We start from the raw sequence: 12294 nt of genomic DNA, 5'->3' as shown, positions 1-12294 counted from the left end.
TCATACACATATTTTCCATATATTTCATGATTATCTTTCTCTAAGGTGGAGTGATATCAGGAACTCCTTCACGCTTGGCATTGTACTGTGTACTTGTGTGTGTTTTAATGTGTGTGTGTGTGTGTGTTTACATGTGTGTGTGTTTACGTGTGTGTGCGTGTGTGTGTGTGTGTGTGTTTACATGTGTGTGCGTGTGTTTACATGTGTGTGCATGTGTGTGTGTGTGTGTGTGTGTGTGTGTGTGTGTGTGTGTGTGTGTGTGTGTGTGTGTGTGTGTGTGTGTGTGTGTGTGCGGTGTGTGTGTGTGTGTGTGTGCGCGTGCGTGCGGTGTGTGGGCGGATGAGTGGGCAGATTGGGTGTTATGTTGTCAAGGAACATCTTTAGTTTCCAACAACATCACTGCTGGGCTCTTATAGTTCAGTACTGTCGTAATTCTTGGCACAGACGAGCCTAGCGAACACCGCTAGCTAATGACAGCCAGTGGGCTGTTCTCCCCATCCCCCTTGTATGCGTGGGCTTAGCCTGGTTAATCTGTAGGCTGGTCTATTGACACATGAACGACAGTGAAGAGGGATGTCGAGCCACCTCTAATTTAGACGGTTAATAGTCCTGAGAGCTCAGTTGCTGCCTGGGAGGGATGAGTCAGTGTCGGTTTGCTCGCCGGTAAACAAAACGCTGCATCCCAATTCCCTACCCTTTTCATTTGGACTAAAGTAGGCACTTGTGCAGTTAGACCCACGTGGGTTTAAGAATAATAGACGTGTTTTTTTGCGATACACGGGCGGACACCTGCCTGGAGCCGATGTGATCAAAAAATGATGAAAGGTCCTTATTGAAGTTGTTTTTGTTCACTGTGTTCTACAATGAGAGTCTTGTGGGAGCGACATTTTTTTTTTTTTTTTTTCTACAGTCGGAGAAAATGTATGGTTTACCATGATTTGACCGTTACGGTGCAGTAGGTCGGTCACATTCAGAGTCTTATCCTTCTGAATCCACCTGTACTGTATGACCGCATCCACTGCTACAACCCCTGACCTCTTACTTCCTGCTATAGAGGCGTGTTATTGGCTGTTACGATATTTCTCACTCCATTCAGTCACATTACTATGGGTGAGGAGGGACATGGCCATGCATTTAGATCCTCTTATCAGGATTTTCTCAATATTTTGTTTAATCGTTTTCTAGCTACGACATATTCTTTTCTGATACTATGCATATTTCACACTTGCCATTTTGTCGGGACTAAGAGTGAAGTACGTTCTTCAAAGGGAAATTGGAACAGTTTTCCAATAGGGACTGTGTCTCGAGAGCTTCATTTTGTTCATACCAAAGTCTTTAAAAGTAGGGGTTTGTTTTGAGGTGTTATTGTTTTTGTGTTTTTTTATTTTCCATGAGACATTTGTTTGCGTCAATCTTGAGCTGGAGCTGTCACTCGAGGACACGCGGGAAGGCTGCATCTGTCTGCCTTTCCTCCTTCTAAGGTTACTGAGGGAAATTAACTGCCTTTTTGACAAATGTTATTTGTATTTTGAAATGTAGATTCTATAGAGTAGAGTGGGTAAAGAACAGTATTGAGAACAGAAGGTGTGTAAAGTCTGCTGTATAAGGGGATGAGTGCAACTGTACAACTAGCGTTTAGTGTTCAGTAATATTTCAAAGGGAAACTAGGCTCATACATAACCGCAAACTTTTCCTATTCCATATTTTTCTACCAGCTTATTGTTTGCATTTGCTTTAGGGTCAGCTGTTCTGCTTGAGAGTAAAGCACAGAAGCACAACCGCCGTAATAAATGTCATCAGTTGATCTACTTTCTGTTCAGTTTGTTTAACTTGATTCTGTTTTTTTCTGGACAATGTGCAACGCCTTCCTTTTGAAAGCTGCTACTGTTGTTCACTGTGTAATGGATGGTATCGTATGATTCTTTTTATTTTTTTTCTCCTTTCAACTTGATTATTTTTCCACTGTCCTGTAAATTGACATGTGCGGATCGAGCCACATGTGACTTTATGCAATAAAATGTTTTACTGGGGCCCTGCCGTTGGAGGGGTGGGGGAACCCAGAGTGGTTGTACAGACTTTGCAATTTAAGCACAATGTGCACATGCTAACCTTTTTTTATGCAGAGGGAAAAAAGTGTTTATATAAAAGAAGATTAAATCTTTGTGCTTAAAGGGATGCTCCACCCAAAAAGCATGCTTTTCCTGGTCTGGCCCTGACCTTGGCTGTCGTTGATTAGCTCAGAAGGTTTTTTTAGCTACATATTGTGCTTACATATGTACAGAGTAATCATATTATGGGCCACATTCTGGAAATCTATCTGAAACACTGTGCAGACAACACTCCAACACTGCAACTCCAACTCACTGCAAACTCCAACTCATAATAACATAACCCTTCTCTGAAGACTTTTGTCTGCGTTATTGTTTTGTTTTTGTAGTCATTCTATTCTGCATAGTAAGTGGACGGCACAGCCAAGGTGATCGGCCAAACCAGGAAGAAGAACATATTTTCTGGGTGGAGCATCCCTTTAAAATTGCTTTTTAAAGTTGTAAAATAAAGGCATTTTTCTTAAAAAGTTGACGTCCAGTGTATGTATCTCTGTCTTCATTCATACGGTTCGTTTCATTAAGGAAGTTGCTTTTAGTTCAAAATATCCAACTGAAGTAGATAATAGAGAAGTAGATAATGGACTAAATTGGGTTCGGTGCCTCCTGTGAGGAGTACTAGTCTGGGAATGAGGACGTCTGTGAGGAGTGGGTCGGAGCAGGAACGGTACTGAGGGAGAGATGAAGATCAGCACAGTTAGCTTGATCACACACCCGGGTCTTCCTCCTTCGACACTTCTCTGTTGGCACTATTGTACCGAATAAGGCTGTTAAGCCATTGTCTGTCTGGCAGCCGCGTCAGAGGAGAGGGTAGAGAGGGAGCGCCTGGGCTGCTTACCCACCATTAATTATGAATCAGACAGGGCAGAGAGGGCCAGGTAGCATCTGCCAGACATCCCTCATAGGGAGCCCCTGCGACACCAACGCCAGCCTGCCTGCCTCCACCCAACAGCCTGCAGTATCTCTTCTACAAACCCACGACCACCTACCAACCTTCAGTCACAAACAAAGACACCAGAACAACCCTGTCAACCATGATACCAAGGGGACCACAGCCAGCCTCCCACTAACAGCCCTCACCTACCACCCACTACCACTCACTAACCTTCAGTCACAACATGTCATGGTCATAGTCATAGTCACAGCGCCTAGCGTGGCAGCTTGCCGCCATTGGTGTGTGAATGTGTGTGTGATTGGGTGAATGAGAGGCCGTTGTAAAGCGCTTTGGAGCAGCAAAAAAAGGCGCTATATATGTGCAGTCCATTTACCATAGTCATAGTCAATTTTATTTAAACATGCACCAAACTACACTGGTTTAGGGCGTCCCTGGGTGCGGATTCTAAAAACAGAGAGGAAACATGATGAAATATGGTCACAACAGACGGGTAAGGACAACCAAATAAACAAACAACATAAACATGGAGGACGTCTAACATTCAGAACCGCACATATTTAAAGACAGACATTCATACTATAACACATCAGGAACATCTCAGTAGCCTAGTTCACGGCGGTAGTGCCCCCGCCAACCAAGACGCTCCCGAGCACAATAGCAAACTGATCATTTGGAGGTAAAACGTTGCCAAACGCTATCATACACCACCAAAATTACTAAGGTGTGTGTTTTCAGAGAATTGATGCAGTGGCTTTCATAATGCATGCAGTATGTGGGAAGCTTCTTTGCGGTTATGCTGATGATACACAAACACTCATCATTCAAGACTGTTTAGCTTGCGGGGGAGGGTGTGCACCGGCCTTAGGCTACGCTACAGATCTCCTCATCAACAGTCTACGGAGGAGAAGGAGGCTTTGCACCAAGGTTTCTCTCAAGCAGCGCGGTGGTTACTAAATGATGGGTTGAGACCTTCTGGTTGAGGTTGTAATCTGACGTACTGTGCCCTGCATGAGTAATGGGGATGTGAAGCATTCTTTCTTATTTTTTTGGCTCTATGCTATATCTATACGTTGGTTTTACCATTCATAGTCATATTTTAAAAATATTTTATTTTATTTTATATTATACATAGTCCCATTATTTCAGGGCACCAAAAGTAATAGGACAGATTAATATAACGTCCAAATTAAACACTCCTGTTTAGTATTTGGTTGACAATCCTTTGCATGCAATATCTGCCTGAAGTCTTCCCTCTTCCTTTCTCGGATCGTGACTGCCAATGGCCCCTGTTCCGAGCAGAGATTACTTTTCTTGCGATGACTGATGGATAGATGATTCACTTCGCTTTGTTTATGTGTTTGTTGTAAGTCACTTTGGGTAAAAGGCGTCTGCTAAATGCCAAAAATGTAAATGTAAAATGTAAAATCTGCAACCCATTGACCTCACCAGACGCTGGGTATATTCTCTGGTGCTGCTCTGCCAAACCCTGTACTGCAGCCATTTTCAGTTGCTGTTTGTTTTTAGGTCGTTTTTTGCCTAAAATCTTATCATCAGGAAATTAAATGCATCTTAAATTGGATTTAAATGTGTTTGAAGATGGAAGAACATTCCACTTGTTGGCCCTGAAAAATGCCCTAGATGCTATGGCCGTATGTTTGGGTTATTGTCTTACTGTATGAGCCATGTGCTTGTACTCAAGCAGACAAGATGCTTCTGTACACTTCAAAATACATTCTGCTGGTTAGTCAATTCTAAGTGGCAGCTATTCATGCCCAAATTAGTTAGCCAATTATAGTGCCAGCTATACATGCCCGAACCATAAAAACCCCTCCAGCATGTTTCACAGATGAGGTGGTATGCTATAAATCTTGGGCAGATCCTTTTTTTTTTCAAAACTATCCCACTTGAAATCACATACAGTACATGATAATATTCATGTCCACAAGTTTTTTTCCAGAGGTCCGCAGGCCTTTTAGGTACTTTTTATCCAACTGTAACCTGATCATCTTTTTAAGGATAACTAGTGGTTTGCACCTTGCAGTGAAGCCTCTGTGGTTGGGCTGGTGACGTATTCTGCAGATGGTAGCACCTACCTACCTCCTAGTTTAGTTTAGTTTAGTTTATTAGTTTATTATATCGAGGACAATCCAAATACATGAACCATATAACATACAGTAAAAAAGGCAGCGTTAGCCTAGTCGGCTAATTTTCAGCTGAAGTCCCCGGCCAGTTGCAACATGGCATCCTGAAAAGTAACGTCATTAATTAAAATAAAACATTTCAATATTCTAAGAACACGTGGCTGAGACAAGGTACCCCAACATCACACTTGACAAAAAACACAAGTAAGCAAGCTGAGGTGATTACAAGCGGCTACAACAAACACTAACAGCGCATAGGGGACAGGGACACATGAAGTCATAGCAAAAACGTAGAAGCACACACAAGACAGAGCTTGTTTACAAACCACACCACATACACACTTATGGGAGCAGAGACATTTCAAGCACATAGAAGCCACAGGACAATTACAGGCCACACAACATTAAGCACTTACAAACAGCAATACATTAAACAAACCAAAACATACAAAAAAGGCATTATGGGGAGGCAGCACAGAGAGGGATTAATGAGGACAAGTATAGTTCTGTGACAGCCAGGCTTTCATGTGTGTTGTGAAGGTGGAGGAAGTATGTATGTCTTTGTTGGTTGGGTAGTGAGTTCCAGTTTTCTATTGCTATCACTGAGAAGGATTGTTTACTGAAGGTGCTTTTCCTGAATGGAACTATAAGGTCGCCACGAGAGGTGCTTCTGGTGGGCCGTAAGCTGTGGTCACGCTGGTTTATGAAAGAGTTAAGCGGGGGAGGAGCTTTGTTTTGCAGAATTTTATGGATGAGACAGATGTTTTTGTATTTGATGGTGTCTTCCCAGCTAAGATATTTACATTTGTCTAAGATGGTACAGTAGTGTGTGCTGTTGGGCTTCTGGTCCATGACCTTAAGGGTCCGCTTGTATAGGGTGGCTAATGGCTTTAGGGAAGTGCTGTATGCATGGCCCCAGCTTGTCAAACAATTATGTGAGGTGCGACATAATTGATGCGTCCATATATAGTCTGGCAGCACTCATGGTCAGTGAGCTTCTGATGTACCTGAAGTTTGCCAGAGCCTAGAGAGTGTGGCTGATCAGTGGGACGGTTTTTATTTTGTTTGTCTTCTTAATTATGGTGAACATTCTTTGGTCATCTACAGCAGTATTCCATGGACTACCAGCCGTTTGCGGTTGGTCATTTCTGAGGTAGTCAGTGCTTTTGTTTCTTTTTTATGATGTTCCAAACTGTTGATTTTGGCAAGCCTAAGGTTTTGACTATGTTTCAAAATGTTCTGCCTAACAATGGCTTCCTTGACACCTCTATGGTCCTCGTGTTGACAGACATCAGAAGCTCCAAAGCCAAACACAAACGCCAAACACAAAGCCTAGAATCAATATTTGACAGCTCTCTTATGCCTGCACAAATGATGTGACAGAACACATTGTCCCATTACTTTTGGTGCCCTGAAATAGGGGGACTACATATAAAAGTCATTTCTAAATGGTAATAACAATATGTACACAAATACCATGAATTAAAAGCTGAGAATCTTTATTATCACATAATAATTGTTGATTTTAAACCCAACAGAGTAGAGTATACGGCTAAAATAATACAAAATGCTTCACTGTCCCATTACTTACATCCAGCGGATTTATACTGGTAAGGCTCCCTCGAAAAAGATTTGTTTCTCAAGAGACTAACTGGTTCAATAAAGGTGAAATAATAATTATTTAAAAAAGATAAGGTTTACCTGGGAAGGTTTGAACAGAGGGAGTAAGTTAAGACTAATTTCACTCCATATAATGTATGTTGTTGCTACAACTATCACACATTATTAGGCCTATATGGGTGCATTATGAGAATCCAAGCCTGTAATGTTTTTATTTGAAAACGCTGACATCTTGTGGTCTTAGAAGGAAGTCCCCATACACTCAGGATCAATCCAGAAAGTATGCAGTGATGAAGGTCATGCAACTGAACTGAGCTTAGCTCGATAAATAGATTTTGTTGTATTGATCCTGAGTGTGCGTGCAGAGACCTCCCATGACACGGTTTCCCTTCATCTCCTGCAACTCAGCTACAATCTATGTATGGCAGACTGCTCAGATACTGAGACATAGAAACAGACATACAGGTGAAGTCGTTTTTTAACCACTTCACAGAATTCATGTCAACAAATTATGACACTTGTTGTGCATGACACAAGTAATTTTTCCAACAATTCTTTACAGACAGATTATTTCACTTATAATTCAGTATATCACAATTGTAGTGGGTCAGAAGTGTATTTAGTATATTACACACTAAGTTGACTGTGCCTTTAAACAGCTTGGCAATTTTCCAGAAACGATGTCAAGGCTTTAGAAGCTTCTGATCGGCTAATTGACATCATTTGAGTCAATAAGCTAGGTGCACGATCTCACTACTTCCTGAAAGGCACCTTGCATGAACATATCCTGTCTCACTCTATTGGTTTAATTGATTAATCAGCTGTGCACTGTGTGTTTCAACGGTTTACCGCACAGCTGATTAATCAATTAAACCAATAGAGTGAGACAGGATATGTTCATACCAGTTGCCTTTCAGGAAGTAGTGAGATCGTGCACCTAGCCTATTGGAGGTGTACCTGTGGTGGCCTAGCTTCATAATCAGTGCCCTTTTCTTGACATAATGGGGAAATCAAAAGAGACGCAGCCGTTATAATACCGCTCAGGAAGGAGACGCGCGCGCTCCGTGTCTCAGAGATGATCGTAGGCTACTTTGGTGCGAAAAGTGCAAATCAATCACAGAACAACAGCAAAGGACCCTGTGAAGATGCTGGAGGAAACAGGTACAAAAGTATCTATATCCATCATAAAACTATTCCTATATCGACATAACCTGAAATGCCGCTCGCAAGGGAGAAGACACTGCTCCAAAACCACCATAAAAAATCCAGACAGTGGTTTGCAACAATCTTACTTTTTGGATAAATGTCCTCTGGTCTGATGGAACAAAATACATAATTTTTTTTCTAACTGTTTGGCCATAATTACCATCGTTATGTTTGGAGGGAAAAGGGGGAGGCTTGCAAGCCGAAGAACACCATCATCACCATGAAGCACGGGGGTGGCAGCATCATGTTGTTAATTATTAATTATTATTATTATTATTATGTTGTGGGGGTGCTTTGCTGCAGGAGGGACTGGTGCACTTCACAAAAATAGATGGCCTCACGTGGAAGGAAAATGTGTGGATATATTGATGCAATATTTCAAGACATCCGCCAGGAAGTTAAAGCTTCGTTGCAAATGGGTCTTCCAAACGGATCATGACCCCAAGCATACTTACAAAGTGGTGGCAAAGTGGCTTACGGACAACAAAGTCAAGGTATCCTGTAGAAAGTGTGTGGGCAGAACTGAAAAGGCGTGTGCGAGCAAGGAGGTCATTTCTGTAAGGAAGAATGGGCCAAAGTTCAAAGCTTGTGGAAGGTTACACGAAACTTTTTGAACCCAAGTTCAACAATTTAAAGGCAATGCTGCCAAATCCTAACTTCTGACTCACTGGGGATGTGATGAAAGAACCAAAAGCTGAAATAAATCATTCTCTCCACTATTATTCTGACATTTCACCTTCTTAAAATAAAGTAGTGATCCTAAACTGATCGAAGACAGAATGTTTACGTGGATTTAAATGTCAGGAATTGTGAAAGTTCTGAGTTTAAATGTTTGTTTTGGCTAAGCGGTGTATATAAACTTCCTACTTCAATGGTATGCCTCACATCCTGACAACTGACTATAACAGAGCCATAGATGTATCACTGGCACCTGCTGTCAGCTGTCAGAGTGGAGATAAGTGAAGAGAAGTGACTGTGTTGACTTGCCAAGAGCGCTGAAGGGAATCCTGCTGCTTCCTCCTTCTACCTCCTACCTCCTCCTGGCAGCAGATACAGCTTAATGACATCATTATGAGATGTATATCTCGCTCCCTAGCGGTTTCCTTTACACGTGTCACCATAGTCACAGGCGTTAACATCCGAGGACCTGATAGGCTGAAGAACATGACAATCCACTAAACATCTAATCCCCCCAATTAGGGAGGACATTAGGGGAGAGTGATGGACAGTATTGGGGAGTAGTTCCAGTGCATGTAGTTCAGTATCAGTTTAACTGCATTTTCCAATAGTGAATTCCTTTTTTTGTTGCTATCTAGCGGTGTAGTAAGCTACTGTCTTTTAACCATTATTCCAGCCCATGAACTTCACATTTCCCTACTATTTCGTCACTTACTTGCCTCCTGTCCTGTCTCCCCACTTTTCTCCACCTCACCAACTGTTTCTCTCCCAATGATTTTGGAATGTTTCAGCGTCACGCTTCCTGTCACATCGACTGGCCATCTTTCACTGACTGACTACCGTGTGTTGGATGAAGTAGTTTTGATGTACTTTGTACTTTTTCATTGTAGCTTCAGTTTGACAAACTATATTTCTCCCACGGGTAGCTTTAGTGTAGCTGAACTTCTTCCATTGTGAAGTTGATTGGTAATTTAATCCATTTCCAGAGTAGCTTCCCCAACACTGGTGATGGATTACAAGGTGTTAAGCTCATCTAAGTGGACCCGGTTGGTGAACACAATTTGATTTAGTATGTAGCCTGACAAAGAAACAAATCTATGAATATTTAAATGATGTAACAATGTGAGCACCATTTGCTGTCAACACCAGTGGGAGTTTGAAGCCCACCTCAAGTGTTCTAACAGCTGTTCGTGACAGTTCAGCCCAGGTGTACCTCTGACAGAGTGTTATTATCTCAGGAACAGGTTTTCATGACGCAGTCACTCCTTACTTGCAGTATATACATGACTGAGCAGCAATGACAGCCTTATGTTGGTCTATACAGTATGTGCTCTATACTGTTACTGTCACTACTATTTGGTTTCTATTTTAGTCTACTCAGTTATACAGCTACCATGTTAATTTTGTCTTTCTTCAAATAGGACAACTAGGACACCAAGCACTCGTAAATATTATTGTTGTGCTCCTTTAACTGCTTGTTCAGTCTCCACTAACTCACGAGGTGTGACACCCTAAGCCACTCAAACAGGCCTTTGTTTACATTTCAGTCTGTGAAGTGAGACACGCTGTTTGATGGTTGACCTATTAACAAAGTAGTTGGAATGCAATGAGGGAACGCAGGAGCAAAGACCCTGCCTAGCAAACACCTCATCAAACACCTCATCTCTACCACTTCTCCTTCCTCCGCCTCCTCTGTTTCCTCCTCCACTTCTCCTCTACTCATCTGCACTGACACTGACAAGAACACAGGTTTGGTAAACCCAACATGGTGGATGTCGACTGAAAAGTTTACATGCACATAGACGTTAGGATTTGGCAGCATTACCTTTAAATAGTTGAACTTGGGTCAAACGTTTCGGGTAACCTTCCACAAGCTTATTCCCACAATGTTGGTGGAACTTTGGCCCGTTCTTCCTTACAGAACAGGCCTCCTTGCTCGCACACGCCTTTTCAGTTCTGCCCACACATTTTCTACAGGATTGAGCGCAGGGTTTTGTGATGGCCACTCCGATACCTTGAAAGTAGCACTCTGAGATTCTTTTGAATGAAAAGTGCAATACAAATAAAATGCATTATTATTATTATTATTATTATTATTATTATTAAAGTGACTTTCTCCAGTCCAGCTACTTTTCATCAGTGTAGATAAAGGAGAGTATACAAGGAGAGAGGAGGCCTCTTAAGACACGGCCCAGTGCTCTCGTCTCGTCTGTGTTGTCTGTGTTGCTCTGCAGGTGTAGTGGGTAATGTCACACTGCTCTGCCCCCGGAGAGAGAAGACAATGAGGTCCCTGGGTAGCCCGGGTGTGAGACTACTTTACATGCATGGTCTGTGCATCATGTCATCACCAACAGGGAGCCTCCATTTCAGTTGAGTAATTCTATGTTTTGAAATATTGTATGTAGTACTAGAAGTAACTGCTTCCATGACAACCATCATTATTTATTTTTTTAAATACTAGATATTAAGGAACACAATAGGTTATCCGTTTGACCAAACATACTTATCTATCGATAAACTGATATTACAGCCTTTTGTTATGGAACTGCATAAAAGATAAGGCACTCCTACTGTATGGCCTGGGATGGCATTGGTCTGTATGTGTTCCTGAAAAGTATTCACTGGCCCTCAGTTGTTTCCCTTGGTGACTTTGAACAGGTTCTAGTTTCAGAGATTTGAAATTAACTGCCCTTCCTTGGCCAAGGCAAACATGACCTGCTTTCCCCTAACACCTCGCACCTCACACCAAAACACACCACAGATACACATATCAGTGTTCATACAACCACACCGGAAACAGTCCTCGAGTGTTGTCCGAGAACACGGACATATTAACTACAATGCAACATCAGAGTGTTGTTATTACAACCAATGCAATATTGGGTGCCACATGTACAACATATACATGAAAGGTTTATATCCTAACTATCCTAACTTTTTTTCTGTAGCAGGAGGACGAGGTGTTTGGTGTTCAATATCTCCCTCTCCCAGAGTTTGAACAAGATAACACAGAAGCGTATTGACTGAACTTCTAGACTTCCTCTCGGGTGGGACTCTGGGTTGTGAGAGAAACAAACAGATTAAATGTTTTATTTTCTGCTGCCAGTACAATTTACACCCTTCATTCATGGTCAATCATATATTGCCTGGCTGAAACTCAGTTGGCTGTTTCACTGGTAGAGTTCTCAGCTGGGAAGTATGTGTGAGAGAAACCTTTCCTTTTTTTTTCCTTTTTCTTTTATTATCTCTCGATAGAAAATGTTCTAAAAAATGCTAGTGATTCTTGAAGACAATAGATGTCTTTAGATAGATAGTGACAGCTGTTCCCTCAGTAATTGTTATTGTTACATCACGATATCTCACTGAAACCTGCTCAACTTCATTCAGTCAGCTCAAAGCCGTCTCTCTTAGGGGAAGATTGTGTGCCGGCTGACAATACAGACAGAGAGAGAGAGAGAGAGGGAGAAAGAAAGAAAGAAAGAAAGAGGGGAGGGGAGTGGCCCAGGTGCACTTGATATTCAGGTTGGGTGGACAGTAAGGGCGTGCAGGGAGGAAGCTACAGAACAACATAGCAACAACAAGGGAGAGACGCTCCCACCGGCTTCAGTTCATTCAACAAGTCAACACAGTACTGACGCTCTGAGACAAC

This window comes from Nansenia antarctica (genome assembly GCF_963989245.1).
Source record: "Nansenia antarctica genome assembly, chromosome: 5".
Classification (NCBI taxonomy): domain Eukaryota; kingdom Metazoa; phylum Chordata; class Actinopteri; order Argentiniformes; family Microstomatidae; genus Nansenia; species Nansenia antarctica.
Note: the sequence above shows the minus strand (reverse complement) of the source record.